The sequence below is a fragment of the Pleurodeles waltl genome, chromosome 3_1 (genome assembly GCF_031143425.1).
Source record: "Pleurodeles waltl isolate 20211129_DDA chromosome 3_1, aPleWal1.hap1.20221129, whole genome shotgun sequence".
NCBI lineage: Eukaryota > Metazoa > Chordata > Amphibia > Caudata > Salamandridae > Pleurodeles > Pleurodeles waltl.
The window spans coordinates 108,051,811-108,072,549 of record NC_090440.1 but is presented as its reverse complement, the minus strand read 5'-3'; the positions used below and the strand labels follow the sequence as shown (position 1 = coordinate 108,072,549).

General features: G+C 41.8%; 1 long non-coding RNA gene across 2 annotated transcripts in view; it reads left to right on the top strand.

The window, feature by feature from the left end:
- The first annotated feature begins 8,695 nt into the window (after nt 1-8,695).
- LOC138283822 (uncharacterized) overlaps nt 8,696-20,739 on the top strand; it is a 66,206-nt gene continuing 54,162 nt past the window's right edge. For both annotated transcript variants that reach the window (XR_011201317.1, XR_011201316.1), the window contains exon 1: nt 8,696-8,936. This is a non-coding gene — a long non-coding RNA (uncharacterized lncRNA). The remainder of the gene's footprint in view (nt 8,937-20,739) is intronic.

Genomic DNA, 20,739 nt, shown 5'->3' with positions numbered 1-20,739 from the left:
CGAGGGCTTTGATAACCAGTCCTGCGTCAAGATACGCTGCGCTGCGTTGGTTCCAATGGAGGCCACACTTCCAAAGGCTCAGGACTGAGGGCAACACTTGATGGAGTCAGGACTCACTGAAGGCAGAGTCTATGTGCAGTGTTAAAGGGTGTTGGAGCTTCTTATGTCCCTGTAGCTCTGAACAGGAACCTGCCTACTAGCCCTTGTAGTTACTTTTGTGGTCTTGGAATCAAGGTGCAAGCCCAGTCCTCCTTCCTCAGGCAGTAGGGCGGCATTGCAGTCTTTCCTGAAGCAGGGCAGTCCTTCTCAGCCTTCTACAAGTCCAGAAGTGATCTGAAAAGTAGGTCTAAGGGTTCCTTTTTTATACCTAGTGCCTACTGTGAAGTGGGAGAAGCTTTTAGAGGTATTTGGAATTTCCTGGCTCCCTGTCCTAGTCCCAGTATGTCTGTGGGCACAATAGGCTAGTGTGAGTTCCTTTGTGTCTGCGCTTGGCCAGTGTCTTTGAAGTGCAAGTGTGGTAGGTGACAGCTCCACCCCCCAATGGCCCATCCTGCCAACACCCAGACCTTCTATTGCATGTTGTCTGAGAGAAATACACAAAGGTCATCTGCAAACTACATTTATGTGACCCAGGAACAGGCAACAGGAATCAAATGTTTAGGATAAGAAAATACCAACTTTTTAGAGTGGTATTTTCAGAATTGTGACTTGAAATTCAACTTTTCCATAAAATAGGGGTTTGAATTATATAAAATAAGGTAACCTAATGTTATCCTATGGGAGAAGTAGGCCTTGTAATGGTGAAAAAATCATTTGAGAGTGGGGCGGGTGAAGTCATAAAGTGTGGGGGTGATCCGGCAGAGAAGGCCAAGTCCAACGTAGCACCTCCCCCACCTCCTCACAAGTCCCAAAGCAGTCTGGACCTTGGAGTCCACAGGAGCTGGTTGCAAACCGTCCCCTGATCTGTGGAAGACTGTGAGCGCTTTTGTAGCGCCTCCTCACCTCCTCAAAATCCCCAAAGCAGTCCAGGAGAGTCCAAGGGAGCTGGTTGAAAAGTGCATCCCATGCTTTGGAACAGTGCAAGTGTTGTGTCACCTCACCTACCTCCTCACAAGCCCCAAAGGGTCCACAGGAGTTGTTTCTAAAGTGCGTCCCCTGCTGCAGGAGAGCGTGAGTGTTTTTGGAGTACCTCCCCGCCTCCTCATCAGCCCAAAAGTAGTCTGGACATTGGACTCTACAGGAGTTCACAGGAGCTGGTTGTAAGGCATGTTTATTTATGGAGGACATCGCTCTAATATTTATTTTTTTGTATGTTTCAGGGTGATGCAAAGTTTGCCTATTTAAATTAATTTAACTTGTGCTGAATTGACCTAGTCCCATAGAGATCACAGTGCATGATGTGTCACAGTTTAATAATAAAAAAATAAAAAAAGGTTTAAATAACTGGCACAGACATTTTGCAGTAATTCCACAACTATGATAATAATGTTATTATTTTTTGCACTCACCCCAATCACACTTACGAATATATTTTACTGCTAGTTTAAGGTGATTATTGATTCAAGTGGCTAATAGTTTATTTTAATGTCAGGCCTGGGATGTGTCGTTGATAGTTCATTATGAGAGATTGTGTGTGGCACACTGCAATTCAATCACACGAAGATGAAATACATGTCATTGGTGGGAGAACATTTCAAAGCTTTGGCACAAACTGCGAAGCACATTTTTTGTTATATCAAAATGCGTTCTAAGGCACAATTGTCTCCAGACCAAATAGAAGGTAGAAAATACCACAGTTATATAATGGATGCATCTAACAAAATCGCATGCTGAGAGAAAGCCTTCAATAGTTCAGCTGCCTTTGCTCTCCTGGAGAATGTCAGTCACATCAAAAGTTCTGATGATAAAGAGAGGAAGAAAGATGAACGGGACTGGTGAGGTGAGATGAGATAACCAAGGGGCAGCAAATGACCAATGAATAGTGAGCAATGCTTACAATGACTGCGGTAAAAGGACCAACATGACGGCATTCGTTTCAGAAGCATTGACTACAATGATCAATGAAACAGAATATAGGACGCATGAAAGTGACACACTAATTATGCTGTGGAAATGGGTGGATGGGTTGAATGGTGGAAGGGGTGATGGGAAGATGTTTAGATAGATGACTAGGTAAATGGGTTGGTGGGTGGGTGATTGCATGGATGGAGAAGCACTGGTGGGATTAGCTCAGTCATCCTGCGGATGGATGGATTGAATGAGTGAATGCACTGATGGACTGGCGGAGTGTTCAGACTGTAGATAGATAGCTAGATGATTTAAAAATGATGAGTGGGTTATGTATTTAAAGCGATCTGACAATAGTATGGTATATTTCACAATTAGAACGTTTCAGCGAATGTAATATGCTATGGTGTTGAAGAAGTTTTTTTTTTCTTTTTGCCATTTTTCATTTGCGTACATGTTGATGCATAATAATACCACTCCCTGTTTCCACTGATTAGTAATGCCATCCGAAGTATAAACATATTTTTTTGATGTTGGAAAGTAGCATTTCCAATTGCTTAAAACGATTCTACTAAACGGAAGCTGAACATGTTTTTTTTAACCGATTATTTGTATCGAGGCGCAAATAATTGTGTTTTTGCAGGTAACAATTGAGCATAAACATAATGCTAATTTGATGTACACAAATACAAATTGTAATTTTTAATTTCAAAATAAGCTCAATGCAAAACAGCAAAGCGGTATTCCTATAGTTGTAGCTATTTGACGCGTAAAGAATACGCCAGAAACATTTCCAATCGGGTCTCGAATCAATCGATAAATCACGCTCTTGCACCCTCTTACTCTTCGCTAGCAATCCGAGGCCAAATTAAGGACACGTGCAGACAGATGAAAAGACTGATCTCCCTGTGTATTCCCAAGGTGGCAGTATTACATCAGCGCGAATGACAAAGCGGGTCCCTGACTCACGCACAGCGGCCCGGCGAGGCTAAGCATATTAAATGCAATCTTGCCTCGACTTTAGAGCTCTCTCTGCCTTGGGGTATTGCCTATAGATTTTCAATCTCGGGAGCTTCCACATAAAAAATGAAACCTAAATTTCAATCTGTATTCTGCTGAGAGAGTTTTGGGGAAGTAAACGGATCCTTGCCCTTTCTGTGAAAGGTAAAATATGCTGGAATCAAATGTAGGGGGTATGGTATTAGCAGGTATTGCTGCTCTGTGTTGATTGACCATATTATACCTGTGAATGTAGAAGCTGCAAAGCTCCTCTTTCTGCAGTTCTTGCAAATTTTCAGATTACTACCTACATGTGGATTTTCAAACAACTATTAACACTTCGATGAGATGAATCTGGTCTGGTACATGAGGGCCTAAGAGCCTGATTCGCAAAGGTAAACGTACACTTTTGTGTAAGTTTAAGATTTTTAGCTGTTCACGTGTAGTATCTTTAGGACTGCCCTATGTTTTTATGTGCGGAGTCTCCGCCACCAGTGGGGAGACTCCGCTATGGTAAATCTACAAGCGTGAAATTTGTTTGTGAATAGCAAAACATTGTAAACTTACACAAAAGCCTAAGGTTACCTTGGTGATTCAGGCCCTAGATGATTATAAGGCACTGTCAATTATTGTTGAGAGCAGCCTTGTCAGAAGGATGGATAGATTCCAACGCCATTTTTTGTAAATCAAGCCAAAGATGATTATGGACATGTCTAGAATTTATTAAACCCCATAAAGAGCCACCCCTTTTGAAGATGATATTATTTTAGCACACATTGCTATTCTCAAGCTATGGTCAAATGTAACCAATTCCCGTCCAGATCCCACCTTAGAGATGAAATGATAGAGTTAGAATTTACCAACCATTGGAGTCTAGGCAGAGCAACTTTGGTAAATATTTTTAAAATCAATCATTCCTACTATCCTGTAATTACTTATCAGGCAATAATCACCCTTCTTGAAGACTGGCATGATCACAGCATAAGAAGGGATCTTTTCCATTCCCAATCTAAAGCGAACACTATTACCTGCATCTAAAGCTCTACGTGATCAAGAAAGCCGGAACACAGTCAGGGTTGAGGGCATTATCTATATGTTGGGTTAGGCATGACCAGCTTCCTACATTGAAAATGATGGAATCAGACAGAGGAATGAGTCATAAAATTGAGAAATAGGTTTAGAACGAGATGCTATAATGTGGGATTTGACAAGACTATACATCTGTACAAAATCAGGCAACCAGCTTGTTTCACTAACAACATTTTAAGCACCATACCACTATGGACCAAAAAACCCTTCGCTTGCAAGATTTGGTAGCTACTTTAAGATCTTTCCAGGCTTCTTGTGCACTGTTTTTCTTTTTTTCCACATTTAATTGTTCACATGCAAATCTTAACTGCACATTTTCTTCATAGTCCATATAAGATGGTGTGACAAATAAACTAGTCTACTGAGATTTCTGTTGGCAAATGCATATTTCTAGTTAAACCAGGGAAAGACATAAATAGTGTCCGCAAAGCACAAGGAAAGGTATAAGATTTACTAGCATTGCATTATAAAAATTAAAGATGATTAACTGTGGGGTATTCATGGACAAGAAAATCAAAATCATTTGTAACATACTAAACACAATCATTAAAAAATCAAATGTCATGTCATTTGATGTTCACCTCAAAGCTGTTACCATGCATCCCACTATTACATTCTTTGTACATTTGTTGTGGAAGTTCTACATCAGTAGGTCTGAGAAATCCCACATTGCCAAAATGAGATCAGAGGCACTCTCAAGACATCAAAGGACCATGAAATCCTCAAGTTCCTGATGTGTTGCAGTCACATAGCCCCTTAGCTTGTATCACATGTTTAAGGACCAGTTCCATGATGTCTTATTCATGAAACCTTTCTGAGTTCTACTTAGAAGCATATTACATTAATGTCTATGAGATACGGTTTCTTAAAAATGGTATAAATTTTCCTGAAGAACCCTTAAGATGTTACTATTAAAACACCTTGACTGATCAAAAAATAAATACATCATGTTCATTTTGGAAGAAAATGTAAAAGAAGTGCAGTGGTCAGTTTGAGTGGTGGTGCAGGTTGGGTCTCCCAGGACTCTCTTTTGGGGGCCAGCACTTATTTTTCCTCATCAGACATTTTCCAAGAGCAAAAGAGGGAAAAGAACACTAACAGGAAAAAAGGAGGAAGTAAAAGTTAGAAAGGGGCAGGGACTGTCTGGCAGTGGATTAAAGAGGCCTAACATGGATTCAAAACTATGCAACCTTATTAAAATGTTTAATAGTCAACAATATGTAGAGTATGAGACTTGCTTCTGCCTAAAACCTAATTGCATATCAAATACAGGACCTTGTAAAATAAACAAAAGTCAATGCACCTTAAAACCTTTAGGTAAAAGTCCCAGCACGTAAAGTGCTTGATAGAGTGAAATGGTGGAGGCACCTTCAAGGAATCCACGACACACACAAAGATAACAGCTTCCCTACCAGGGAAAGTTTGGGTAATCCGAGCCCGACTCACTCAATTACATGAAGACACCCTCAAGTTCCTGGCCCCCAATGGGGGTTAATGAAACAAGGAAATTAGGATTGCCATGCATTTGCTTTTCTCGTATGGCCCTCTCAAAAATCTGTCCTTCCCTTTTTTTTCATGATTAGATCACTGGCCACTCTGCACCTTTCCCCTTTCCTTGGCCTGGCAGATTTCAATGCGTGGTAAGTACCCCGCTATGGAGCAGGCACAATGAAAACTGTTTTCCTTAGCCCTGTAGGATGATAATCATGCAGTTACACTCTAGCTACCAGAGTTGTTATTTCTGGCATCTTGGCCTATTGGCTTTCAAATTGTCAGGATTTCTGTGGCGCTTGGTTTAGACTGCTCTCCATCCGAGGATAGAGAGTGCAGGGATTGCATTCATACTCCCATAGCCCCTGATCTAGATGTTTAGAGCACTCTTGCAGTTCCAACTCAAAGTTGCCTCTCTCAACACCAGGAAGCTGACCAGACCCTGTACAGATCCTAGGATCAACTCCTCTGTCTAGGCCCTGGCAATCTCCTTAGCCCTGGGTCTTTTGTCAGCGGCACCAGCCTATAGGCTGGTTACACTACCTGGGTGCAATGCACATGCCCCACGATCTCCTGGTCATTTGCAGACTATCTATGTGTCCAGCAAGGGTCCTGGGCCTCAACTAGACCAATCCACAGTCATTCCAAGGGAACCCTCTCCTCCAGGGTTTCCACCAGATCCAGCCTCTACTATTCCTCAGAAGAAGTCCAGGTTTAATGCCCTATAGCCACATTTCCAACAAAGACCAAGTCAATACAAGTCCATGGTGTCTCACTACTCCAGCCAGGCGTCCATCCATTCAGGGTCCATGGTTACTTGTCTTCTATGGATGTATGACAGATTTTCGAATGTCATTAGAACGAATGGCTTTACAACACAAGCGGTATCACAAAAATGCCTTTACAATGAGAGGCTTTTTCAAGGAGATTTATTACAAACAACATGTCTTTACAATGAAAGACTTTGCCACAAAATATGTGTTTAACAAGTAAGTATAAATCTTATATTATAAATATTCATAAATCCCACAGATGCCAGAGACCCGAGTCTACTTTCACAATGGTGGTCCAGGCGTGGATCCAGCTCTACACAAATATGCAAACAGTTCCTCCAAAATAGTAGACGAATGCCCGGACAACAAGTTGAAGTCATATAAACATTTTAATACCAAATTGCTTCCTCTCAAAACAACATGTTTCAGCCGTAGCCTTGCTCACGTAACGTGACGTAACGTTGTTTTGAGAGGAAGCAATTTGGTATCAAAATGTTTATATGACTTCAACTTGTTGTCCGGGCAATCGTCTACTATTTTGGAGGAACTGTTTGTATATATATATATATATATATATATATATATATATATATATATATATATATATATATATATATATATATATATATATATATATATATATATATATATATATATATATATATATATATACTCCTTTATACTCCATATACATGCATACAGATTATATATATATACTTGTAAAATACTTTTTTGTGGAAAGTCATCCGTAGTAAATATAGAATAATATTTCTCGTTACACCCTTTGTCTCCCCTTGTGGAGCAAATTCTCCATGTGGCCATTAGGGAGATCAGCGATGAGACAGCACACTTCAGGTCTGATTAAATACTTTTATTTTCAAAATTTTCCCACATTAATAGTGCGTGAGTGGCCATAAAACACAAAGCATGGCAACGTATTTTGGCCGTAGACTTCAACTGGCCAAGAAAATAGAAAAAGTGCAAGTGCATTAAATACATTTAAAAATAAACACTGTAATCTGCATTTGTCTGGTCAACATAAAGGACAAACACTTGTTATTTTACATAATTTTTTTATGGTTGTTGCAAAACAGCATTCTAGGTGCATTTTTAAATCTTTAATCCAAATCATATCTATTTTACTAGTGGTTATTATATAGGTTTCCCCATATGACTGTCTATATCCTAGTATAAGTACTCTGTCATTATTTTTAGCATTATATCATCATACTAACCTTGACAAATAATGTATCTTATTAAATTCAACCTATATCTAACATATATATATATATATATATATATATATATATATATATATATATATATATGTTTAGAAATATAAATACATATTCATTGTTATGTATATACACACATGTTAACCAATAACCACTGAACCCTAACAAAAATGCTTCCCATCCCAAAACCGAAAAATTCCCTTACCACCAAAAAAACCCATAACCACCCTAAACTCTAAAATTTCCCTTATCACCAAAAACCCATACCCACCCTAAACCCTAACATTTCTATTACCACCCAAAAACCCATAACCACCTTATACCCTCAAATAATTTAACTCATCTATACATACACACACATATATATATATATATATATGTATATATTTAAAAACGTGTATATATATATATATATATACATATATATATATATATATAGCGGTCGCCACTAGGTAGTTATATTAACCCATACAGATTTTATCAGCCACCTTTTTCCTCACATGGAACCAGGCTAATCTGAAATGGGCCTATGTTCTATGGAAGGTGTCAGTAAGGTGATTGGCTTGGGAGGGTAGTTCAAATTAGAGGCTGACTCAGCAAAGTACTGAACAGCTCAAAGTGCATGAAGGAGTCCAAATATGGTCACATCAATATTATATTTGTACTGAGGACCTTTTGTAAACCTAGGACACGAGATGTTAATGTTTTCGATAGGTTGTTCATATGGGCAGCTTTCACCCAAAGTGTGAACACAGTAAAGCACTACAGACTTAAAGAAACATAATACAGACACACACTATAGTCAAAAACAAGCATTTGCAATGTAATGGGTCTCACATTTGCTAGAGTTACAGCTATGAGCGTTGTAAACTCCTAACTGGACTTTTCTTGCCACATAAACTGAAAATGAAAAGTAATACAATTTCACATAAGACAGCCGATTTAAAGCACCATGCCATGATCGTGACCAGAAGCAGTAAGATGGCGGGCTGATCGCGCTGGTGGAATCACTGTAGCTCAACTTTCAACTCTCCCCGTGGAGGTGGGGTGTGGTGAGATACCGGTGATGAGCTGGCGAGGAGGAGCTAGAAGGCTGCAGCCGGGGTGAGGACAGGACGGGACGGCAGCTGGACGCACTCGTATTCAGCGAAGTGCAGGTGATGCAGGAAGCAGGCAAGGAGGGGCTCAAAAGTTTGCAGACGGCGTGCCGCTGGTGGCCGCCGGGGGTGAGGACAGCTGCACATGCTGGCAGACGCACCGACATTGAGGGGAGAAGCCCTCACGCTGAGGCAGGTGACAGGCGGTAGGCCGGCTCTGAGACTGCCGTACCGAGCCAGTGGATGTGAGTGCAGATCGGGCTACTAAAGGGAAATCCCCTGATGCTGATGCTGTTAGCTGTTGCTTTTCTTCACTTTTGTTTGCCTAAATGAAGTGATTTTCTTCCAACAGAAGGCTTTTCCAGTGTGAGGTTGGAGGTTGCTGTTCTTGTTATTTTTCTCTGTTTTCCATGTGATTATTGGATCAGGACAAGCAGCTCTGAAAGCAATATGAGGTGGAGGACAATTTAAATCCAGATTATATATTGTGCTCCCGCCCCCTTTCAAAATCAATATGACGCATACATTTCGTCCCCCCGAAGTGGCAACTAGCCACATAGCACCATATATTCTGACTATTTAGGTACCAGCAGTGCCGTTCAGAGGTGGCATTTTGTGTATGACTCTGCATATGTTTACGCTAAACTCAACAAGGTAACCAGAGCCAGAGCAATATTGAGGGGGGAGAGGAGGAGGCGAGGGAAGACAAAAGGAAGGAAGAAAGGAAGGAGGACAACCATGGAAGGCGGAGGGTATCAACTCTCAACATATAAAGCTGAAGTATCCGGTTTGGCAGGAGCTACTGCTAAAGGGAAGAGAAACAGACTCTAATCCGCTAAAAGAGCTAGAAAGTTTGAATAACCCACTTCAGCAGCATTAGGCAGCAGAGTGTGGGGAATTGTGGAGCTAAGGACACAACGGAAGCGGTTTGTGCTATCACGGATGCAGCTTGCCCCCTTGGCTCTCTTTCAGTGCCTTTCTTGATAGCAACATCCTATGCAAGTCTGCAAGTTTGTGAACTTTGTAAGTGTTCGCCACGTCGCATCGCCCCATAATGAAGCGCATAACGCAGGATGTGGGGTCTAAGACACAGACAGTTGGAAAATTCCCTAAAGGATCCAAATGTAAATCTGTGATGCCGGCCGTGAGAGGGCAAAGGCATGTCTCGGGTTCGCAGGATCTAGGTGGGTCCCCAAGAGACTAAAGAGACTCTACAATGAGACAGGATTTGTTAGATACCCCTCCAGTATGCCCAGCCCTCCCAATATCTCTTGCGCCTAGCCCATTAGAGGAGCAAGATCAAGATCAAGATCAAGAATCAGCGATATCGCCACCAACGCAGATCATCGACTCTCTATTTCAGTCCTCCAGTCCCGTGTTGAATAACCAGTCCTGTGATTCTCAGACAACCTTGGCCTGTCTGGTAGCACTACTATCCTCCTCCTCGCCGTACCACTTTGTGTTCTTCAGCTCAAAGATAAACCTGCATATCCTCTGTTCTCTACTATTAGTGGGATTGCAAAGGGCGCATCAAAGGAAACTGAAAAGGAGAAACCGAAAGAGAAAAGGCAAGTAAAAGAAGCCTCTCTGTCTAAAGAGACACTTCCTGGCAGTAAATTACCTCCCACTACGGCATCAAACGTAATATCACAAGACTTTAGCTATACAACTCCAGACTCAATACCTTCTAATGAAACAACCTCCCACAGTCTCTCTGCTCCTCCCCAAACAGACTCTCATTCTAGCCATTTCGTTGGGTGGGATAACTGTTGTCTATTCAATGGAGGTTATGATGGGTCAGATCATGGAGGAACTCCGGGCAATAAAATTATCTCAGGAGGAGCCACGTAAGGAAACCAAGGATCAACTTAGTCAATTCAATGCCCACCTAACTCATCTCTCTACACAGGTGTCTCAAGCTGAGCAGAGGGTTTCTGATCTGGAGGATGGTAAAAAGCAATAGGAGTCTGCAATTTCCCAGATCCTGCAGAACTGGAAGAACTACAATTCAAGCTGGATGAGATGGAGAACAGATCTCGGCAATCGAATCTGAGGTTTATTTGTGTTCCTGAAGAGATCGAAGCATCTTCATCTGTGACCAAGATAGTCACGGACCTCATCTATAAATGCATTTTACCAGACAAAAACATGACTAAAGAGTATCTCTCGATTATGCGGCCGCATAGGGTCCCTCTGAAGCGTGCCTCAAATTTAAAACACCCTTGCACCATACTGGTCAGCTTTGGAGACTACAGGATTAAGGAACACATTCTGTCTCAGGGTATAAGAACAAGACATTTTTACTACTGGTGATAATTTCAGCTTTTGTGTATTCTTGGATATATCCATTGCAGCTGCGCATCGGCGGCATGAATTTGTGGGTCTCATAGATGATTTTAACAGATTGGGGACCCCCGCTGGCATTGTGCAATTAGCTAAACTCAAGGTGTTGCATATAGGACAGGCCATATCTTTCAGGGTGTACAAGATGCAAAGAACTTCTTTGAATTGCTAAAAAAGCAATGATATGATGTTTCAAAAATGTGCTTTTAGGGAGAAATGAACCTTTCTGCCTTATGTTTTTTGCTTATCATGTTTTGCCCTGCTGTCTTGCTGTCTCCTTTTCCACAATTGAGGCTCTGTGAGTGCCATGTCAGTGCACTCTTATAGTGGGTTTTGGGGGAGGGATTCACGGGCGGGGGTGGTTCACAGTTTGGTGGGGCCATGACGGGTTGGGCCCTCGTGGGTGGAGGGGGAGCTATTGCCCTTCTGGTGGAGGGGTTCATTCACTAGGGTCGGGAAAAAGAGCAGATAATGAAAAAGTATAGAGAATTGTGTTGGGGGTTTGATTATTACTTTGCTACATGATCATATTGCCTGCTAGAGGGGGATTTGGGAAGGAGCTAAGGGTTATTTCTTGCAATGTAAATGGTGCCAATAATCATGTAATGTTTGCTGCAATTCTTAACTGGCTTAGGGCTTCACAATCACAGATTTTTCTTTTGCAGGAGACGCATCTAAAAAGTCAAGGTAACCAGCCAAAACTCCCTAAATGTATTGCACATACTTACTCTGCATTGGCTAATGCAGAGGTCTGAGGGGTGGCCACAATGGTGTCTCTGGAATTCTCTGGGAAAATTTACCAGATCCATAGAGACCCGCAATCACGATGGGTGATAATTAGTACACTTATTCCAAATGATCATATCCATTTTGCAAGTTTTTACGGTCCAATAGAGGATGATCCAAGCCCCCTACAGGGTCTATACAAAGTGTTGAGTACACTGCCCGGTCTTTTTATTATTGGTGGAGAATTTAATGTTATTCCTGGCACCCAGATGGATACATCTCGCAAGAACAAACTGCAGAATAAACCCAGGGTCTCCTGGTGGCTAGGTAAGATTATATTTGATTTAGGGTTAGTAGGTGCATGGAGGGCCAACCATCCGCAAGATTATGAATATACCTGTTTTTCCCCAAAAATATAATACAGCCTCTAGAATCGATTTTTTATTAATTTTGTTCTTTCTTACAAGGAGTGGCACCGTTATTTATGCTAATCCTTTTTCGGATCATGCAGCACCTCAGGCTAATGTTGACTTACCTGGTGAGATACATGCTCGCCCACAATGGAGCTTTGACAAATCTCTTTTAACAGATGAAGGATGGGTACAGATCCTTAAAGAACTCTTTTTTTTATTTTTTTTTAAACTAACAAAGATTTGGCTTCCATATTCTCCATTTGGGAAGCGCTAAAGACTCACATAAGAGGAGAAACAATTTCCTACAAAGCTTATACAGTCAAGGCTGCTAAGCAAAAGGTAGAAGAGCTTCAACAGGTGTTTAATCAAGCACAAAGAGCCCTGCTGACCTCCCATAATCCCGAAACAGCCACAAGAATGATGGAGGCACAGGCTAAGTTAAAGGACCATTTTTTATCTTGTGAGATAATTAATCAACATACAAGCTCTCGGAAATGCTATGAAGCAAGTGAACATGTGGGCAAATTTCTGGCCGGCATGGTGAAAAAGATAAAATCCAACAAAGAAACTATTAAAAGTATATTTGATGTAGGACAAGGCATTCTCGTCAATCACTCTGAGGATATTGAAAGGGGTTTTCCATCTCATTATTCAAATATTCATACTTCCTCTCTTACTACCAATATCCAGCAGATTACTCAATATATTGATGCATTGAATCTCCCAGTATTAGACAAGGCATCGAGGGCAAAACTTGTTTCTTCTATTTCACTTATTGAAGTTAAGGAGGCAATTATGGCCTCATCGAATGGGAAGGCTTGTGGGGAAGATGGCCTCCCAGCTGAAGTCTACAAAGCCCTTCTAGATCAACTAGCTGGGTGCTGGGTCCCTCTTTTTGATAATATTTTTCAGGGGGTAGAGATACCCGTATCCTTTACAAGGGTCATTGTTATTAACTTTCTAAAAAAGACAGGCCACCTCAACAACCTGATTCTTATCATCTGATTAGCCTAATTAATTTTGATTATAAACTTTTAGCAAAGATCTTGGCACAAAGATTGGCCATGGTAGCACAAGACCTAATCCATGAAGATCAATGTGGCTTTATGTCAGGAAGGCTGCCAGCGACAAACACTAACTTCCTAGCCCAGGCGATCGATTATTATTCCCACAATAATAAACCAGCTCCCATTATAATGCTGGATGCAGAGAAAGCATTTGATCTACTTCAATGGGAGGTGCTGTTCAGGATCTTAGCAAAGTTTAACTTTCATACACAGTTTATTGAACTAGCCAGAAATCTTTATTCCGTGGCCCAAGCCAAAATTCTCGTTAACAGACACATTGGTGGAACATTACATATCCATTGTGGCACATGTGAAGGATGCCCCCTTTATCCGGTTCTTTTTGCACTATTTATTGAGCCTCTAGCTGAGGCATTACGTCAAGATAATTCTAATTTCCCTCCCATTCCGCTAGCGGCAAAATTGAAATTGGTTGCAGACGACATGATTTTATATCTTTCTGCGGAGACAGCAAATATTGATAGGGATTTTGCAAAAATAAAGACATTTTCAGATCTGGGGGATATAGGATCAACCACGCTAAATCGGAAGCTCTGCTATTTAAAACCACCGATAATATATTTGCTTTAGCTATGCAGGCTCAGTTTCATCTTTCGCATAGATATTTAGATATATACGTATCACATAATTTCTTGGGTCTTTTTAGTATAAACTATAGCTCTACTTTTAAGAAAGCCCAACAGTTATTATAGAAATAGCAAGCTTCTTCTTTGTCAATTATTGGATGTGTTGCATTGGTAAAGATGATGATCCTTCCTCTCTTTATATTCGTTTTCTCCAGTGTGATCTTGAAAATCCCTCAAACATTCTTTAAGGATCGATACGATAATTCAGCAGTTTATATGGGCCAACAGAAAACCATGGGAACAGCTCGAAGTTCTATCTCTTTCTATCGGAGAGGGAGGTTTATTTCTACCGCATTTTAGGATGCATTATGAATCTGCACTTATGAAAGGGGGCATTAGAGCAGCTTCCTCTCCTAATCTCCTTAACTTTTACCTGAGATTTATGCTAGCAGAACACATCTGTCAGCTAGCACCATTCCTTAAGTTTCTGCGACAGCCCAAACTTACCAGATACAAAGTCCCTACTTTCATCTGTGCTAGGCTTCTGCAATTTCTACGGAAATACCAAGTTCCCATTTTTCATCCAGAAATATCGCTTGTCGACTCAGGGATGATGGGGCTAAAATTGATTCCATCCCATTTTTATCAATGGCCAGAACTTGGGTTTATTAGATTTTCTAATTTTCTAATTGGTAATCAAATTAAGACCTGGACACACTGCCAGGCTGGAGTATCAATCCCAGACACTCTTCGATTTTGCTACCTCCAGATTGTGCACTTTTCGCTTCCCCGCATTCCACTAATCCACCTATCTTTCTCCATAATCTCTCAGGTGTATTATGGGAACCAGAAGGGGATAGGCAATTGGTAACAGATTCTATGCTCCTAGGGAGCATCATGAGTAGTCCCTCGTTTTCGGACAAAGATTAAAAACACCACTGGGTGCAAAATAAATCTTCGAACATGGAGGAACTTCAATAGTATATCTTATAGAGCAATAAGGGGGGCACATTTTTAAAAAATGTTTTTTTTTAAAAACAGATGTTGCATTTCACTCCAGCACAGATCAAAAAAGTTTACCCAGATACTTCAGGTTTTTGTCCAAAATGCAACAATATTAAGGGGGACTGACTTCATATGTGCTTTACATGCCCCAAGCTTATACAGTTTTGGGACAGAATTTTCCAGAAGATCAGTGCAGAGGTACAGGTCATTCTCACTCCTGATACTATGGGAGCCCTGTTTGGTACCTCTGGTCACTCTGAGTAAACCATTCAGATGAAACAGATTTTATTTATAGCATCATTGACTGCCAAATCTCCAATTTTACAAGCCTGGAAATCACTATTCCCCGACTTACAGGGCTTGGGAGGCGAAAATGAAAGCTTTACGCTTTAAAGAGGAACTTTATGCGCAACAAATAGGTTGAAAGCTTTACGCTTTAAAGAGGAACTTTATGCGCAAGGAATAGGTGCACTCCGCAAGTTCAAGGGCATGTGGGGATCAACTTTCAAAACAGAACACTCAGATCTGGTGTTACAGGATGTTATAATGAGCATTGCTGTATTATAAGGTGTAATACTGGCTAAGAAGTATAACTCTGGAAATGATTGATGCTAATGCGGCACAGCTGCAAGGGCTTCTCCTTGCTCTGTTTGCCAGTCTGTTTCAGGCACCCAACACTGTTAATCTCCATTTTGTTTTTGTATCTCTTTGTCTAATTATCACGGTGTATATCTGCTCAATAAAAAAATAACAAAGACTGGTCTGGTTTTGCCTTTGCATAGTGAAAAAACAAAATGAGTGCAATTGTGTGTGAAAAACCTTGAATTCGTCAACGAGTGCTAGGATAAACAATAGAATTAAACTGTTAGTCATGAAAAGTGCTTGATTACTGCCTAGTGAGATTGAGCTGCCTACGAAATAAAGAGAAAAAGTAGTTCAGAATCCTTATGGAAAACATGGAGCCTCTTATGTTTTCAGTAGTTGGCCAGTGCTCGAGGAGGGCTAAACACAGGAAAAGGCATGACATATGCATGCCTTTCACAAATAAAATCAAGCAAATTTTAAAAGGCAAGCCCACGAACCAACAAAAGTGATGGGTGTGACATGGTTGTGGTTAACAGCCCACAGAGAGAGATTACAACAGGGACAGAGCGCTTGCGCTCTCGACCCTAATAAATGGGGACATTTCTTTCAGATGGCTAATTTAGTTATAAAGTCTGTAAGGCTATAATTAATACAATGCTTTGTCTCTTGTCTGTGTCTCTCCTTCCCTAATTCTTTCTTCTGGGATGTCTCCCTGTCCTCCTTGACCAGGATGGTCTCAACAATTGTTGGTACTGAGTATAGAGACCTACTTTGGGATACGCATCAGACACTTGGCATTATGTTTCTGCTGTGTCCTGGCAATGGCTTTTTTTTCCTCCTACATTATTTTTTAAAGGGATGCGTAGGATTGCAGCTGTGAGTTTAATATCTCCAGATATTGATTTCCCTAGAGGTGATCGGTTCTTAAGAGTTCTACCATCTTTGTCATCCAATTCTTAGGTGGCTTTGATATCTTACATATCTACTAGGCTGATACATGTTCATTGTTTCATCATCTTCCTTAGTACTATTTCACTTTTGGCATCCTATGTCTATCCCTCTTGGATTTGGTACCTGTGGTTTTGAAGGGTGTTGGACTTTTTTGCTTATGCAGGGTCATCCCCAATCTTTTTGACTCCTGCCTCCTATGTTTTCTGACCTGTTGCTGTTGGCTTTTGAACTCTGAGCACTTTACCACTGCTAACCAGTGCTAAAGTGCATATGCTCTCTGTGTAAATTGTATGTAATTGGTTTATCCATGATTGGCATATTTGATTTACTAGTAAGTCCCTAGTAAAGTGCACTAGAGGTGCCAGGGCCTGTAAATCAAATGCTACTAGTGGACCTGCAGCACTGGTTGTGCCACCCACATAAGTAGCGCTATAATCATGTCTCAGACCTGCCACTGCAGTGTCTGTGTGTGCAGTTTTAACTGTAAATTCGACTTGGCAAGTGTGCCCACTTGCCTGCCTAAACATTCCCTTTTCTTACATGTAAGGCACCCCTAAGGTAGGCCCAAGGGCAGGGTGCAGTGTATGGTTAACATAGGACATATAGTAGTGGCTTTTATAGGTCCTGACAGTGAAATAGTGCTAAATTCGTTTTTCACTGTTGCAAGGCCTGTCCCTCTCATAGGTTAACATGGGGGCTACCTTTAAATCTGATTAAAGTGTAGATTCCCTTTGGGAGCGGATGGACAGGTGGAGTTTGGGGTCTCTGAGCTCCCAATTTAAAAATACATCTTTTAGTAAGGTTGATTTTAAGATTGTGTGTTTGAAAATGCCACTTTTTGAAAGTGAGCATTTTCTTGCACATACCATTTCTGTGACTCTGCCTGTTTGTTGCCTGGGAAAGACAGGATTTCACAGTCAAAAAAGACTTTACTTTGAAGTAGGCCTACTTCAAAGGAGAAATTGGGTATAAGAAGGGAACCCAAAACCACAGACTTTAGAACACTTCTGGAAACAAGAGGAACCTCTGCCTGGAGGAGAGCTAAAGAGCTGAGGAAGAAGAGCTGCCCTGCCTGTGACTATGCTTTGTGGAGCTATCCTGCAGTTGCTGCTTCTGCCAGAGTAAGAGGGCAAAGACTGGACTTTGTGTGCCTTCCATCTTGTGAAGAAATCTCCAAGGGCTTGATGTAGAGCTTGCATCCTGTTGTTTGAAGTCTCAGGGACAGCAAATATTTCTCTCTGCCAGCACATGGAGTCTCTGGAGAGACTCCTGCTCTGACAAGTGGTGCCCTATCCAGTCCCTGGGCCCTTGAAAGGAAAGCTGGTGGAAATCCAAGGAAATCGACTTCGGATGTCTTTGGACCGACGCTCCTGCTGAATCTGGTGACGCCGCCTGCAACCGACTCCATGATCTTCGCTGGAGCGCAACGACCTTCGCAGGCCCGATGCCGCTGCAGCCCCGCTGAAGTCCACGATTCCGTGAAAGGCGCCACACCACGTTGTGACCGATGCTGCTCGAAGTGCGCGCATTCAACGTTTTGCACAGACGCTGCGATCCCCAACTTTGCGTATCGACTTGTTTTCACTCTTCACCAAAGGTACTGTACTTGGGGGTCTACGCGACTCCGTGTCCGGCGCCACTGGTGTCGGCTTGTTTGGAACGACTCCATCACAACACCGTGTAAACACCTTATCGAAGCATTTTGTGTTTCTAAGCGCTATTTTTAAGTTTCATCTTTAAAGATTCATAACTTGACTTGTGCATGTTGGATTTTTGTCGTTTTGGTCTTGTTTTGTTTAGATAAATATTTCCTATTTTTCTAAACTGGTGTTGTGTCATTTTGTAGTGTTTTCATCAAGTTACTGTGTGTGTTGGTACAAATACTTTACACCTAGCACTCTGAAGTTAAGCCTACTGCTCTGCCAAGCTACTAAGGGGGTAAGCAGGAGTTAGCTGAGGGTGATTCTCTTTTACCCTGACCAGAGTGAGGGTCCTTGCTTGAACAAGGGGTAACCTCACTGTCAACCAAAGACCCCATTTCTAACAAAGGGGTTCTTGTCTCTCTTCTGCTATGCTCTGGGGAATCTCAGATATCTTCTAAGCGGTTACTGTTGGCTTCAATGCAGGTACAGTGTGCAACGACTAGTGGTGAGTGAAATTCACAGAACAGCCATCAGCATATTTACACAAAATTCACCCAAATTAAGCAGAATTACATGAAATGCATCTCCCTGCATCTTACACATATGTCTAGCACAAAGATGCATTCACTTAAAAAACAAATAGCACAAAACAGTATGATGCCTAAAGCATGAGCATAGCCATTTTGTATATAAAGTAGCACTTTGACTCCAGCGTACACTTGCCTAGGTATGTTCCCTCATGTCCCCCATTCAATGAACTTCCACCCCTAATTTCCTGTCCACTTCTCTCATTTGTCAAACTTCATTTTCAAGTTCAGTCTACCTTTATCTGCCCCAGTGCTTTTATTTTCCATCTTTTTTCCCTGTCTGTTTTCTTTGCTTTTTCAGTCACCCCCAGTTATGGCAGAAGGCGGCACAGGACCATAAGAAGCTGAGAAAACTCAGCAAACAGCCCACTGTCAGCGCAAGCATGAGTGTGTTGCTAAGTGTAATGTATTTTTCAGAGGAGAGGGTGGGTGGGCTGATTTTTCCTCACACATCTCCTCATATTGGCAGCAGGTGGCAGGCCCACAAAGGGTATAGTCTGATGAAGAGTACTCTGCACTGGAAGAGAGTGAATCATTTCTGTAAAGAAAACTACAGGAATATAAATGGATCCACAAACATCTTACCACCTTTCGCTACCCTACTGGTGTATCTGAGCCTAGTGCCTCTGACAGGAATGGATCACACACAGGCCAATGGTAGTCCTTATATGAGGGCTACTCTTGACCCTGGAGTGATCCATTCCTGATGCGGCCACTAGGCACAGGCACACAAGTGGGGTAGTGTTTTTATCAGGACAAGTGGGGAAACACTGGGTGGCGGGAAATTAGGGGGTCCCTGCACATTCCTGTCGTTTACGAGACAGAGAAGCAAGGTAAAATAGTGTTTTTAATCAACATTTCACCTTTGCAGGGTATTCTGGGTAAGAAAACTTTGTGGAATCCAAACCACCGTGGACTGCCCGGGTGTGTAGTTTTCAGAAATATCTGGGTTTGGTAGGTTTCCCGCTATGGCTGCCGAGCCCAGATCCAAAGACACAGTTGACCATCTTAAAAAACCAGGCTGATATGTGATGGGTCATTTTGATGTCTCCAGAATAAGTTTTGGGCCCTTCCCTGTCGCAGCCACTTACCCACCGACACAAGAGAGGCATTGTTTTTCTCTGGAGACTTAGGGGAATGCTGGGTGGTAAGAAATTTTTGGCAGACTGCAGATTCCGGGACTTTCGCTCATGGAAATGAATTGCAAGTACATTATGTTTTTTTAAGCAAAGTTTGTGATGTGCAGGGGATAATAGGTGAAGGAAAACTGGTGAGAAGTCCTTCACCCTTGGACTCCCCTGATACTAGTATGTTAAACTAGCTGGTTTTAGCACCTCCAGAAACCATGGTTTCAAAGCATGAATACTTATCAAAGTATCTGAATATTGAAACCACCTTCTGAAGGTGAGCCATAAAGCCACTTCATGGCACCGAGTGCTTTATGGTTCATTACATGCCATTCCCGCACAACACACAACACTTTCATACCACTGGCCACAGGCTCAATCCAATGAATGAGTGGACTCACATCAACTTACCTCCCCCAGACAAGGGCCCATCATATTCATACGCCATAGGATGGAATAAGTTTGACTACATTTAACCACCTGTCAAGTAACCGCCTCCTTCTTCCTGAACATTGACGGAGGCATGCGTAAGGAACCTTTACTCGTGGCTTCCATGACAGCCACATGAGGCTTAGGAACAGGCATTTTTCATTCAACTTTAACGCAGCCACTGTGCTAAAACCAACTCCTACCAGTTTGTGGATAAATGTTGGGGGTTTCTGAGTATACCTTCTGAGGCCTATGCCTCGAACTGAGCAAGCATATTAAACTTAGGCATGCATGCTGGGTAATTTTCACTAAGTTCCCTGAAGAGAACGTCACAAACTGTGAAGAAGGGTAGTGTTTGGCACACAGGGTGGTCCGTGAGAATGTACCATATGTCCTAGCCACCATTATGTGCAGTGCTATGACTATAATGCACTTATCATACAGCAAATTTTACATTTACTAAGTTCTGACAGAGGATGAACATGGCAAGCAGGTCAAACACTGGCCCAAATGTATCATTGTCCTTCAATGCCATTGTGGCACTAATGGGTTTGAATCCATAGGTGTAGATGATGTGCATCTGTACTA